This window comes from Peromyscus leucopus, chromosome 13 (assembly GCF_004664715.2).
Source record: "Peromyscus leucopus breed LL Stock chromosome 13, UCI_PerLeu_2.1, whole genome shotgun sequence".
Lineage (NCBI taxonomy): Eukaryota > Metazoa > Chordata > Mammalia > Rodentia > Cricetidae > Peromyscus > Peromyscus leucopus.
Genome location: NC_051074.1, coordinates 16875045 through 16890311, shown reverse-complemented (window position 1 = coordinate 16890311; position 15267 = coordinate 16875045).

The following is a 15267-nucleotide window of genomic DNA, read 5'->3' as shown; positions in this document are numbered from 1 at the left end:
TTATAGCACCCAGGGTCCCTTAAGAGAGCCAGGACAAAGATAGCTCCAATCCTATGTGTTAATTGGACCTATGTTTTCAAAAGTATCATGCAACAGGTATTTATACAATGATTCATACAAAACAAAATAAGAACAACAAAATGAAAGAAGATCAAGCTAATCAACTGTCTTATTTATCCGGAGGGCCTGATCCAGTTGGGGGCTCCTCAGCCATTGGTTCATAGTTTATGTGTTTCCTTTCATTTGTATATTTGTCCCTGTGCTTTTTCCAACCTTGATCTCAACAATTCTCACTCATACAAACCCTCCTCTTTCTCACCAATTGAACTCCTGGAGCTCTACCTGGGGCCTGACCGTGGATATCTGCATCCAGTTCCCTCAGTCATTGGATGGGGTTTCTAGCACGACAATTAGGATAAATAAGACAGTTGATTAGCTTGATCTGCTTGGGAGGCATCCAGACAGTGGGACCGGGTCCTGTCCTCAGTGCATGAACTGGCAGTTTGGAACCTGGGACTTATACAGGGACACTTGGCTCAGCCTGGGAGGAGGGGACTGGACCTGCCTGGACTGAATCTACCAGGTTGAACTCAATCCTTGGGGGAGTCTTTGCCCTGGAGGAGATGGGAATGGGGGATAGGCTGGGGGAAAGGCAGGGGTGGGGAGTGGGGGGTGGGGAGTGGGGATTAGGGGTGGATGGGAAGGGGGAGAACAAGGGAATCCGTGGCTGATATGTAAAATTAAATTTAATAAATAAATTTTAAAAATAAAAAAAAGAAAAACAAAAAAAAGAAAAAAAAAAGAAAAACATGACCTCAATTGAACTGTGTTGGGTAAAAATAAATCGGAGATACTATCTCATACAATATATAACTGGCTACACTGATTTATTATAGAAATAGGTAACAGCAAAGCTGATATTTAGCATTAGGTAAACAGGCACATATCATTAAATACAAAGTCATGCAAAATTTTGCTGATATTACTATCATAATGATAATGCTCTCAATTGATCTGAAAACTAAAGATGTTGAACACTTTCACACAAAATTAACCATTTGTGTTTCTGTCTTGGAGAATATATGAACAAATTATTGATCCTTTTATTTTTGTCATATAGGGATTAATTACTTGAGTTTATGCATATGATCTAGACAGATATAAAGCTAACAGAAGAGCATTGTGTAGCCGATTTCCTCACTGCTAATTGTTCTCCTTGTTCCATGGGACATTTTCATTCATGGTGATCTGACTTGTCAGTTTTTGCTATTGTGTTTAATTGGTTGAAGTCCAGCTCAGAAAGTCCTTGCCTTCACCAGTAAATTTTCTTCCTTGTATTTTATTCTATGAGCTTCAACAATACGTGCTTTAGGCATCTTTGTCAAAATTAAGGCTATTCTGCCATTGCCATGATGTTTTGTTATGATAACTTTATGCTGTAATTTGTATTTTGTTCATTGTGCTCAGAATGACTTAATGTCATTGGGTTGAGTTTTTTTTTTTTTTTTTTTTTTTTTGCTTGCTTGTTTTGGTTTGGTTTGGTTTTGTGTACATGTGCGTGTGTGTGTGTGTGTGTGTGTGTGTGTGTGTGTGTGTGTGTGATTTCATATAAAAGTTAAGATCATTTTTTTCTTTTTGTCCAGTGGAGAATGCCAATGGAATGTTAATTGAAATTACATTAATCTATAGAACACATTTCTTTATAACAATGGTTGTGCCAGTCTATGAGCATGGGAGATCTTTCCATTATCTATTGTCTTTTTTAGTTCCATTTGGAGTGTACATAGATGACTTCTATTGTTAAAATAGAGTCTTGTCATTTTACTCATCATTAAGTTTAATTTTTGAAAATATAGGGATGTAGTATCACTAAAATTAATTAGAAATTACTAAAATATTCAAAAGAATGTTTATCTATCTATAAAGCATTAGATTAATTTGTCAGGAGAAGAATGCATTATAACATTATTTCAGCCTATGAAGTTTGTGGGAGAGAAGATAGAGTACTATAGCAGAATGAAATTTCTTCTCTATAGGAGGACACAGTTCAAGAATTATATTAACTAGTCAAAAGGTGGAGAAGAAACACTCTGAAACACTGAACAAGAGATCGGAGATGAGAATAACAAGAAGTGAAGCACAGAGCACAAAAATAATAAAAGGAACTACTGGGTAAAGTTATAAACAGCATTTGCAGTGCCCATTGGGAGTAAAGACATATTAAGTGAGATATGGAAAAGTTGATGTGTTTAGGTAGGGAAATATAGAAATAGACCGTATTTTTTTTAATTTGATAGTTACAACGGGAAAAAAATCAGCTTAAGCTAGTTAAGCATTTGAGTTTGAGATACAAGCAGAGAAGGCAAACTGAATCTATATTTAAGTTTGAATTCTCAGACTGCTGTGTTTCTGAAAAGATTACAGAATGGAATCAAGAGACTATAAAAAAAACAGTAAGAAGCTAAGAAATAATACACATTTTTACCTTTAGCAACTTGAATTAAAGCATTATTTTCTGGTAGTCTTCTTCCGGAAGCCTAGAGGCGGAGCATACAGTTGTTTACTGGAGGGTTAGGGAGCTCAAACTATAGATGATAAAAGACAGCGATTGCAAGAAGATGCATGATAACATGGAAACTGTGAGGAGTTTCAGCCCAACATGTACTGCATGGAAGAATCAGAGAACCAAAAGGTGGTAAGCAGTCAGGAGACAGGGAATGGGCATTGAAACAGAGACAGGGGGTGACAAGAGCAGGCATGGTAGAGAGTGAAACATCTGTGACTGGAGACATGGAAGTGGAAGGAATTTTGCTTTGTGTGCTTCTCCAAGATGTCTAAGGTAGACTGGCTAGTTGAACATCACCATGAAATGAAGATTTCCTGACATAGGCATTATCCAAGTCAGTTAAGAACCATGGATTCAGAAGGGAAATTGTGAAGCAGGGGTTAAGGTAGTGCTAAGAAATACACATATGTCAGGTAATGGTTGTCATTCCACACAGTGATGGGTAAGGTTTTGGATGGTATAATCAAATGAAATGATAATCAATAAGAGGGAAGTTTGTGTTTCACTTGCTTGTTTGGGAGAAGGGATGTTAGTGGGAGTGAGCAGTGAGAACATGTGCTTGAATCCCAGTGAGATGAGGTTGCATAACAGTGAAATCTTAGTTTTAAACATTTTAAAAAAATATAATGGGGTTTAGACTAGGCATGGCAGACAGTACCAGGGTCAGTTTTCAATTAGTGCAAGGAGACATTAAAATTTTTCCAATATTCAACATTTCCAACATTATTCCTCAAATATCATTTTTACAAAATGGGTAGAAATCAGTGGAAGCTAATGAATTAGAAACATATAAACATCTCAGAAAATGTCAACATGGGGAAAACTTGGGAGAACCTTTTTCTCTTTCTCGTATGCTTGCATTCATCTCTAGGCAACATCTCTCTATTAATACTACAAGCATGTGTACTTAATGAGGTTTTTTTTTTTTTTTTTTTTTTTTTTTTTTTTTTTTTTTTTTTTGCTATGAGAGAACAGGTTCCATCCTGACCTAACATTTACGCTCCTGTACATTTCAGAACACCCAGAGCTACAGAAATGTAACAGCAAAATTGAGGATAGCCATAAAAAGTTTTAAACAAGGAATGCTGAACAAGCAGAGAAACTGGATTCTCAAATCCCTTTCTTCCTTTATGTCCTGTCCCTTCCCTTAGGTCCAATTCAGAGCCAGTTACCTCCACTGGAGGCAATTAGACTCCCTTCCATGCCCACTAAAATACTTGTTTTAACATATGGCACTTTAGATGCAGTTGCTTGTCTCCTTAAATGCCTCTCTAAGACCATTTACTGTTTTTATGGCCAGTTTTAATGTGCTCCCATGTTTTCAGTACTTGGCTGCCAGACACTATTTTAATACTGGCATATCTCTTGCAAGGAAGCAACTGGATTCATTATTATTAAGTTATCTTCTTTGGCAGTGTGTTCTGCCTGGCTCACAGATTATGTAGAAGAAGAATGTCCTTTCCCAATCATGGGTACCTCCTTGACGTTTCTCTGATAAACTTGTTCTGTATTATCTCCTGTTTTCTCTCTAGAGCTTTTCTCCCGAGATTTCATTACAGCCAGGGTGACAAGGATTTTGTTGTTGTTGTTTAGGTAACTTGGCATGTGCTAAATTGCCTCTGATAGAAGAAGAACTCAATCAAAACTGACATTGTCTGTCTAGCATTTCACTAAAACGCCACTAGGTTGTGATGTTTTAATGTCGAGGCTTCAGTTATGCAGTGAACATTAAATCCACAACACGGGCTTGCATACCAATTCCAAGAATTAGCACACAACTTGGATAGTCTTGAAAATCAGGTGTGACCCTGCTGAAGATAATTCTGGCTTCAGGGCTTTCATAGAGGATATTTTAATTCATTAAATTATCCAAGCATGATGCATACAAATGCTGACAACTATTCAAAAGCTTGTTGTCTCCCATTAATCACTTTATTATTCATATCATTCTTTCACTAGAGGCATTAGAATATGTTTGATTAATATCTTATTTCCATTGTTTTATGAGCAGTGTTTATTGTGTCTTCTGTAGAGAGCTTTGTCTTCTTGCAAGAACATGTGAGCATAACAATAGGTAATTATCAAATCTTGATACTATCTACTGTGATTGCACAGTATATCCAACTAATTACAGACCTAGTACATTCTGTGACTCAGATGGATGCTAGGAATCTCAACCAAATGTGAAATGAAGAGTCACTGAACATCACATGTCTAAAGGAAAAGTTCAGCAGCTGTGAGTACCCCCCAGACTACACCACCATTCTCTCATTTGATGGCTTTCTTATTTGTGATCCTAGAAATATTGTTTGAATATCAGGTCAAACCAAGAAAAACTTATTTTATTTGAAATGAGAGAATTTTTTCAGACTCTTCATGTACCTGGTATTGAGTATTGTATAACATGTATTTCTTGCTCTGATTTTGAAAACAAAACCATTAGAAAAATCAAAATGGTTGATATGCCAGGTGATTTGCATAACTTAACAAAGCTATTGTAGAACTTGTTTTAAATGATTTTGGAAAAGCCCACATTTGAATTTTATATACAAATGACAACTGTTGCATACCAAATATTTTAACCATTATACTTAATATTTCAAAAGAAAAAAAAACCTACATATACACACATACCATAAAGAGGGCAGACAAATTAAATCTGAAGAAACTTTCATCAATTTTGGAATATTCATACTTGGTGATGAATATTTTTGGACTTTTCTTTTACTAGAATCATTTCTATCCATCACATTAACATCACTCTTTTTAGTAATGAGTTTGTTTTCCATTTTGGTTTTTCTCTTTCTCATGTGCCTTGCCTTGCATTGCCTACTTGAGGTGCCTTGCCACAGGAAGCTTCCTGGAGCACAATGCTTAGAGTTAACTCCTCAACACCCATATAACGTCACCCAGTCAGACCTTACAAGCTTCACTGCATGCACATGGCAGCTACACATATGACCCTGCTGTTTTCTTTCTACCTACTCTATTGCTCTTGTATGAGCTTTCTTTTTCACCCTCCCCAAATTAATAAGTCATCAACCAACGGGGTAGGTAAATGCCCCCAAGGAAGTCAGTGACTCCTGATTACACTTTCCAGTTTTCTGGCCACCTTAATTCTACAAAATTATGCTATGAAAAAATCCAGTGTATACAATTGGAGAGCCATTGAATGAGAGCTTGGATTTTCAAGTGACGTTGGACAATCCAGCAGTGAAAGGAAATGAGGTCCAGGTCAGCTTCCCCAAGCACTGTCACTCTGTATGATTACATCATCTTTTTGGCACCACTTTGCATACGCTGTTGTGTGTGTTATATGGGAGGTAGACACACAGGAAAGGTAATGGCAGTCACGGAGAGAAAGAGGTATAATAAAATATTCCTAGGTTATTAAATTCGTAGAGACAAAATTTCAAGTCTTGGCACTGCTACTTATTATACAGGAGAAGTTCCTATGATTTGAGTTTTATTTCCTTCATCTATCAAATGTGAAAACTGTCACCTTTTTTTGGGTGTCTAGTTTAATTTGAAATTTGTGACCCATAGTAGAACCTCACCATTTGAAATTTTATATTTTAACACATCTGGTTTGATGTTTAAATACAGGTTTTACTTTCTATTTTCAAAAAATGGAAAGGGTGAAAAATGCAAAAAATACATGATGTATAATTATACAGTAGAATGTGTACATAGTACTCTAAAAATATTAGACTTTGAATAAAATAAACAATTAAAGTTTTCTTTTAATGCTAATGAGGCTATGATTATAGCTCAGGAGTAGAATGATGAATTTACAAGTCCAAGGGCCTGAGTTCAACCCCCAGCCGGAGAGAGAGAGAGGGAGGGAGGGAGGGAGGGAGGGAGAGAGAGTGAGAGAGAGAGAGAGAGAGAGAGAGAGAGAGAGAGAGAGAGAGAGAGAGAGAGAGAAGATCTAGTAAGGCTTGTTATCTTGTTTCTCACAGTTTAGAAACAAATGTAAAAGTAAATTAGAACAAATCTTTATTAGATACCAACAAAATGATAAAAGCTACAGCGGTTGTAACAGGAAAGCTGAGGAGCAGTTGAATGTGGACCAGTCTCCCTGCTGCAGTTTCCATCTGTATCACCACATTACAGAACAGACTGACAATCTTAGAGACAGATACTTGGAGATTTAATGGAAAGCTAAAATTACATCAAACTCATTCTGCTCTAGAATGCATAAATGTGTGTAATACATTTCGGAGATTTTTCTACAAGAATGGTTCATTTTAGTGCTTAGAAATTTAAGCTTCAGTTATCTGTAAAATTAACATATGTGTCAAGATCATTCCCCATCAACATCAGATTAATAGAATCTTTTCTCTGTTGCCATTACCAATCGTTCTTCTGATACTTTGTCATTTTTTTCTGCTACCAATGTATGTTACAATGATGAATCGATCCTTTACACAAGAATCTTCTCAGGAAAACCAATATTAATATCTATTTTTACATTAGTAAAGCCCATCCTAAACCTGTTTCATCTGATCATTCTAGCTTTTCTGCTTCATTGTGATGTCAATGAACTCCCCAGACTGAGGCTGGCATTAGAGCTGCTGTATATGCGTGTAATCAGAGCCAGACATCTGTGAGTGCACCGAACAAGCCCTAGGGCAGGAAGGCTGGCATCAGTCCATGTACAGGACTATTTAAGTAAAAGCAGCACCAGGAAGAAAGAGAGGGTAGTCTGTTTTCTTTGTAATTGGTATTGGCTTGAGTGTATGCAATTCATAAACCAGCTGCAAGGCTGTTCATTTTCAAGATGATGTTTTCACACATTGTAGCACAAAGAGCTGGAAGACATAGTTAATTTTAGCTGCATGTATCTTCCAAACTTTTCCTTATAGCTTTTCATAGCCTAGCTCACTACTTCCCAAATTGCCAACTCTCTCTCTCTCTCTCTCTCTCTCTCTCTCTCTCTCTCTCTCTCTCTCTCTCTCTCTCTCTCTCTCTCTCTCACACACACACACACACACACACACCACTATCACCTGAAGTATGTGACAATTTTCTTGATTCAAAGCCTTGTTTAACAAATGAGTTATAGTCTTACAAGAGTAAATTTCAAGAGTCCTTTCATGTCTAATGAGTGGAGAAATACATGGCTCGACTAGTGACTTACTGAATAGCAAATTAAAATAGTTACAAAAATTTATCATGATATGGTCTATTTATTTATTTTTATTTCATGCACATTGCATATATGTTTTGTGAGGATGTTAGCTGCCATGTGGGTGCTGGGAATTGAACCTGGGTCCTCTGGAAGAGCAGCAAGTACTCTTAACCACTGTGCCGTTTCTCCAGCCCCATCACGATATGTTTTAACATTAGCATGTAAATTATACCTTCACACTATGTAAGAAAAGAAAACATGGTGAATATAGACGAATGTAGAAATCAAATGGAAGACTAGCCTCTGTAATCATTTTGAAGAAACAAAAACTAACACTTGACTGCCAGGGAGTTGCCACAGTATTCAACAGAGGCTGGCAGTATGCAGTAGAAGGTTCAGCTGGTGGCAAGTCGTAGAGGGGCCTGTGATATTGTATCCTAGCAAAGGGAACTTGCCTGGGCATAGCTGACACATTCTTCTGGGAGCAATGTCCTCAGAAACAAACCTTTTGTGCTCAAGTATGAATCAGCTGAGCCCAACTGCCAATTTTTAGGGGACTGCATGGAAACACCATCTGTTTGGTACTTGCAGACATTTGGGGTCTTCATCACCCATGTGTGAGTGCAGTTTGAACATGAACAAATCTTTTCCCAGGGTGAAGGGTAAATAACTGCTCCCATTTGGGTCCTGGACAAAGAGCACACCAAATCACTAAAACTCTTTATTTGATTGCCTAATTGTTTTTCTCCACAAAATTATGATATAATTATTGCATAATAAATTTGAATGCAAGCTTTCATTTTCATTTTTTATTCTACATTCATTATATAGAACAAAGTGTGATTGGATAGAATTATTTCAGATTGTATAAAACAAAAGGATACCATAATTTTCATTGATTCCTTCCTCTTGCCCTTGGATGAAAGTGAGGTTGAGAGACTGTTAGATTTTTTAACTTCCTTGGCTTGGAAGTGTGTTGCCTCCTAAACTATCTTTGTAATATATAATTAATTTTTAAATTGTAAATTTTATCACAAATACTCTGAGATCCCCCACATAGCTCTCCCTTTTCTTCTAAGTTTTATACTTCCTTTTCAATAGCTCACACAGTGAACCATCCTTTCAATAGCTTTACTGACACCAGCTAGCTCCCACTGAAAGGCTTCGGTTACCATAGTTTGAGGATTGATTTCCAGGTCACACCTACATTCAGCCCGATAGCTCTTTCAAGAGGCACCTTCCCTTTTTATTTTATTATGATTTCTTTTGCTATTCCTTTCATATTCTTTTCATAATATGTGAATTTGTAATTTCCCACCACTGGCTGCCTCTAATCCTAGACTGGATTTATGGAATTCCAAATAAGGAGTTAACAGTAAGTTCAAATGTTCCAATAATTTGTAAGCAAAATATTTCTTGTATTTTATGTAATGATTAAGAAAATGACTTCTTACATGCCCTAAGAGTTCTGAATCAAAATTTCTACCTTCTTTAAAACCCACAGATAAAAATTAATTTCACTGGGAAAGCCATGCAGGAAGTTGCTAAGGAATGACATCCTGCATTCACATTAAGATAGAGACACGAAAGAAAGCACACCCAATGAAGAAGTTCCACAGCATCGTGCAAAAACAAATGTGTGATTGAAGAATAGTATTTAGATACTTCCACATTGTGAATTATAACATAACCAAAAACATATTGTGTTTGGGTATTTAAAGTGGCAAATGTGTATTTAGAAGATTTAACAAAGGAAATGAAAAGAAAGAAAGAAAGAAAGAAAGAAAGAAAGAAAGAAAGAAAGAAAGAAAGAAAGAAAGAAAAAGGAAGGAAGGAAGGAAGGAAGGAAGGAAGGAAGGAAGGAAGGAGCAAGATTTAGGAAGTAGATGGAAGAACACTATTCTGAGGAGCAATGGAAGATTTAGCACTGTGGTGCTGATCAAGAACACTGTTATCTAGATTATTTTACACTTATTCATACATTTATTGTGTAAATATATAACTTTATTCCTCTCTATGTTACTGACCATATTAAAAATAATAGGGAATATGAAGAACATATAGAGAGGAACATTATTTATGATATCTGATATCATTTTCTAGTTGGCAAAAAATTATCTTTTGTATTTGAAATTTTCTTTAAATTTTATTTTATTTTATTTTACAATATAATTTAATTCTACATAATCGCCACGGATTCCCTTGTTCTCCCTCCTCCCGGTCCCCTCCCCTTCCCCCCAGCACACCCTCCATTCCCACTTCCTCCAGAGCAAAGCCTTCCCGAGGACTGAGATCAACCTGGTAGACTCAGTCCAGGCAGGTCCATTCCCCTTCTCCCAGGCTGAGCCAAGCTTCCCTGCATAAGCCCCAGGTTTTAAACAGCCAACTCATGCACTGAGCATAGGACCTGTTCCCACTGCCTGGATGCCTCCCAAACAGAATTTTTTTCAGTTACCACTAGGGATTATGTCACACTTGATGACAAAATTGTCTGACTTTAGAGACTTGAATTCTTCTTCAGAGCCTTGAGCCAATAATCCAAATAGATAGTATAAATTTTCATTATAAAATTTAAAACCTGTCTCTTCAATTAAAACCCACTGAAATCCAAGGTTTAACCCTTTCTTCACTTCTTAGGAATCTTGATTCATTATGTATTATCTCCTTATTTCTATCCAATCACTCCACAGCAAAATTGTCCATCACTCCTGGCTTTTGAGTATATATTTTCTTTGTTAAACTTTCAGTGTAAATAATTGTATAATTAGTTGACACAATTTGATATTTTGGGTACATGGAATATTTTGGTACATTGTGGAATAATTCAATAATTGAATCAGGCTAGCTAATATATATACATTACCTTAAGAACTTACAAAGTATTCATGATTAAAATCTACTATCACTATTGTTATTTTGAAATATGTCATGCATCATCAATACCTCCAAATAAGGTCCTACCTCAAAATGGCCACACTTCTAAAACAAATGAAACAGGATAACAGTTTTGGGGAATAGTGTGATGATGCTTCTTAAAAAAATAGCATACTGTGTTCTCCTGATGAGAACAGAGATACAAGTGGACTGGACAGTTTTAGGATCAAATCTACTCTGAAAAATGAAAAAAAAAATCTTAACTAAACCAGAAATCTTCTGGACTCATGTACAACTTTGTTCTTTCTGGATGATAGAGATGCCAGAAGTATTTAAGCATAAGTGCTCCTCAATCTTCCATGGCTAGAGTTTGGAGATGCCAGGAAAGGGGCCTGCTTTTTCCTTTCTTATTCTAAAAGAGTACACCTGCGGTGAGAGCATGACTGCCCAGTTCATCTTCTCCTGTCTTCTTCTATCCACTAAGGCCTTATTAAAGCTACTGTAATACAGCTCAGTGGTACTTCAAATTGTGTCTTCTTTCTTTCTTTTAAGATTCCTATAAGACCACAGGAACCACCTGCACCTGGAGGAGGGCATGAATGTCTGGGCTCCCAGCTGGACAGCCCTGCTTTCAACGCCCTAGAATCCAGGGGCACATCCCGTGGCTTGCCTCCACCCATCAAGGCCCCAGAAACCTGGCAGCAGCCTCCTCATACCCCAAACATCTCCTGATGCATCAGCGATCACCAGAGCCAAAAGCCCCCGCCTGTACCTGGAGGAAGAGGCACCCCCTAAGGCACAGGCCCCACCTCTCTGACTGAAGGAAAAGATGAGGAGACCATAGTGTAAGAATACACTCAACAACAAAACAGCAATATGGCAGTACCGGAAACTAGTGGTTCTACAACAGGAGGACCTGAACACCCCAATGTATAAGAAGCAGAAGAAAATGACCTTAAAAATAACTTTATGAAGATGATGGAGGCCCTTAAAGAGGAAAAGAAAAATTCCCTTAAAGAAGTGGAGGATAAGGCTGCCCATGGAAGGTCAACCAAGTCTGGTACATTTAGCTGAGGCAGAACCAAGCCCCTCCCTCCTGCATCAAGGGTGAGCAAGGAGTCAGAATAATCGCGAAAGCCAACTCATGCACCAGGGATAGATCCTGATCTCATTGCCAGGGACCCCTCAAACTGGCCAAGCTACACAACTATCTCCCGCATGCAGAGGGCCTAGTCTTAGGCAGTACTTAGGAGGCAGAGGAAGGTGGATCACTGAGTTCCAGGTATGTCTGGCCTCCATGGGAGGCCATACCATTTGGAAAAGAAACAGAGGAGGAGTGGATGGGGGTCAGGGGAAGACCTGAGAGGAGATGGTTGGGATTGAAAAACAAAAAGATAAACAAACAAAGAAGTGAGATTCTGTCTCAGGAAAAAGAAAGCATTTGTTATTTAATCATTGCTTGCTCTTTCTCCTTTGCGTTATCAGGCTCTCATTAGTGTATTTTTTCAATTACTTCATTCTTCAATTAATTGTAATTCATTACAGATTCCAGATATTTCTCTGTAACTTATCTTAATGAAAAAGAGACTTTTAGGTTTCAAGGCTTTATATAACAAAATTTAAAGAAGAAAAGGCACATGTAATATTTATTAACTGTAGTTGGAGTTTTCTTGCCTTGCCCATAGTCAGGACAAATCTTTGTCACCTGCCAGTCCCACAGCCGCTCGGACCCAACCAAGTAAACACAGAGACTTATATTGTATACAAACTGTATGGCCGTGGCAGGCTTCTTGTTAACTGTTCTTATATCTTAAATTAACCCATTTTTATAAATCTATACCTTGCCACATGGCTGGTGGCTTACGGGCATCTTTTCATGTTGCTTCTCCTCGCGGTGGCTGTAGTATCTCTCCTCCTTCTTTCTGTTTCCCCAATTCTCCTCTCTCTTTGTCCCGCCTATACTTCCTGCCTGGTCACTGGCCATCAGTGTTTTATTTATATAGAGTGACATCCACAGCAATTAACACCTAACATGTGTTTTTTTTTGACAATTACTCTTGAGTTAAGTATATTGATTATAGAGCAGTTAAATACATTGCACATTATGCCTGAAATTAAATTTTCTAAATCCAGTAATCACAACTGTATTTTTTTTATCTGTTACACCTTTAACAAAAAGAAGAGTATCTAATCTCTAATGGGTCTTCAATAAATAATTGTTGAATGAAGAAATCAATGTGCCAGTTGAGATGGATCTGAATGAGTGTTTTAGTATTCCACTGACACTTGAGTTTTTTGGTACACTCCCCTTGGGTCATATGGAAGAATTACTATTCATTTTATGAGTAATTCACATAAATTTCTGAGTTTACTACTCTGGGTAACATTTAAGCTGCTCAGCTTAAATGCCTACCAATAAAGATGTTGATTTCTCATATTGTGTTACCCAGAACACAAGAAAAGCAATGCAACCTGTAACAGTAGCAACATTCTCCAGAAACTTTGTAGGAAGTATTCATGATCTTGGTTTTATTTAGTAACCCATACCAAATGTATCTCTCCTGAAACTGTTCTACAGTAACTCTATCCATTTGAAATCTCTTTTTCTTGTCAGAACAAAGTTTTTTTAAAATTGACTTAATCTCTTCCCCTAAATAACATTTTTTTTTAATCTTCAGGGGTTTTTGTTTTGCCCCCTTTTTCCTGTTAATTTCACTATTGAAAAATTGGGATTTTTCTGAGCTACAAAAGGGCAAATGGGAAATGATAGTGTTCTGTTCTAACTTTGAACAAGTTTGAATATTTTGAATAAAAATTATTAGGACAATAAATTTAAAAGTGTCTGTCCAGGGCTTCACTTGTGATAAGTTCCAATCTTTCTTGTTGGGAACTTCTTGATTCTCCCAAGCATGCTCTTTAGCACAACACTTGGATCATCACTGGACACAGCATTTATCCTTCACTAGTTTTTGGGTCATTCTACGGATCAGTGGAAACTGACACTTAAATACGGAAACCAACAACAACAGCAGAAGAAGAAGAAATGCGCAACAAACAAAACCCCCTCATTTGTGGAACTAATTTTCACATAGGAGAATAGAAAATGAAAGGAAAAAAGGGCCAGCAATGAGAAGGAACGGATTGAGTTAGGCATGACAACTCACACAAACAATCCTGGCATATAGGAATCTGAAGCAGGAGGATTGTTGATGCCAGTCTGGGTTATATAGTGAGTTTTGGGGCATCCTGAACTGCAGAATGATACTTGTCTCAAAAAGGCAAGAGTGAGAGCAAGCACATATCCTTTCCAGAATTAGACAAAGGTTGTTATCAGTGTTTGGGATACTTCTACATCCTTACCATACTCAACATCCTGCCATGTAAGAGGAACCTACATCATTTCTGGATCAGCTCTTAACTGGAGGCAAATAAGAAAAAATTTTATTCTCAAAGAATGATAACATGTTTACCAGAGTAGATTGTAATGTCTCCAGCTAAATGAAAAATAACAATTCGGTTTGGATTGAATAATTGTACACCTTTATGAAGTTAGGGAAATGATGGAGACTGGATCTTTATGCATATTTACACTTTCAGATCGGTGTGGTTGCACCTGTGGGTGGCTTCTGAGTTTCTGTAGGTCAGTGTTTGCATAGGAGTCATATTCCCTTTTATTGAAATCTGAAATTCATTCAGGACATAATGATATAAGCATGAAATTTGATTTCTCAATATGGGGGAAAAGAGTTAAGTTTGCAACACGGCAAAATGTTATAAATGCCTGCTTCTAAAGGTGACAGAATGATACATGAATAAATATTTTAGAGGTAGTAGAGGTCATAGAAATAATTATGCATCTCCTAGTTAAGGGCAGTCTTAAATCCCATGTTTCAAGGTGAACTTTGGGGAGATTTCCACTTCCTAAGATGTGTGTGTGTGTGTGTGTGTGTGTGTGTGTGTGTGTGTGTGTGTGTATGTGTGTGTTTGTACAATATACTCAAGATTATCATTCACTTTAGCTGTAGCTTTCTGAGTACCATTTTATTTTTGCATGAAACGATTTCGTACTATCATTAATAAGAGTTATGTGTGGATGAAACAGTAATTGCTAAACAAGTATGACTTAGCTGACCTATCGTATTGTCATTGTCTCATTCTCAGTACACACAGGTCCAAACCTTATCAAACAGGCTTTTATATTGTTATTTTTACTAGAAAAGACAGAAGCAAAATTGCTACTGATTTTGAAATTGGTGAGGATAGCTTGAAGCTTTCATTGGCCTACATTTTCCACTGTGGACACATTGATCAAGACCAGCTTTTCTTTGTTTGACACAGACAATGAGATATAGTGCTGTGGTTCCATAAATGTAGTAACTCCCATTAAGGAAACATAGCTAGTTAAATCATCTCCTCTCACAGCTTGGGTTGGGGCAGGGTGGTTACATTTAGAAGTCTTTAAAGTTAGGGTCTCATGCCATCTTTTTTGTCCATGCAATATGCTCCCCATGATGAAAGAAGATCTCACATAAAGTGCATCTCCGATCTGAGGAGTACACCCTTATTATATTTTTAGATCTCCATTTCAAAGACATCATGCCTACTCTCTTGTCATGAAATAAGACCTCTCTAAAGTGCATCATAAATGGGCTGTCACACACCGGGTCATAAACTGCATATTGGTTGATTAGAG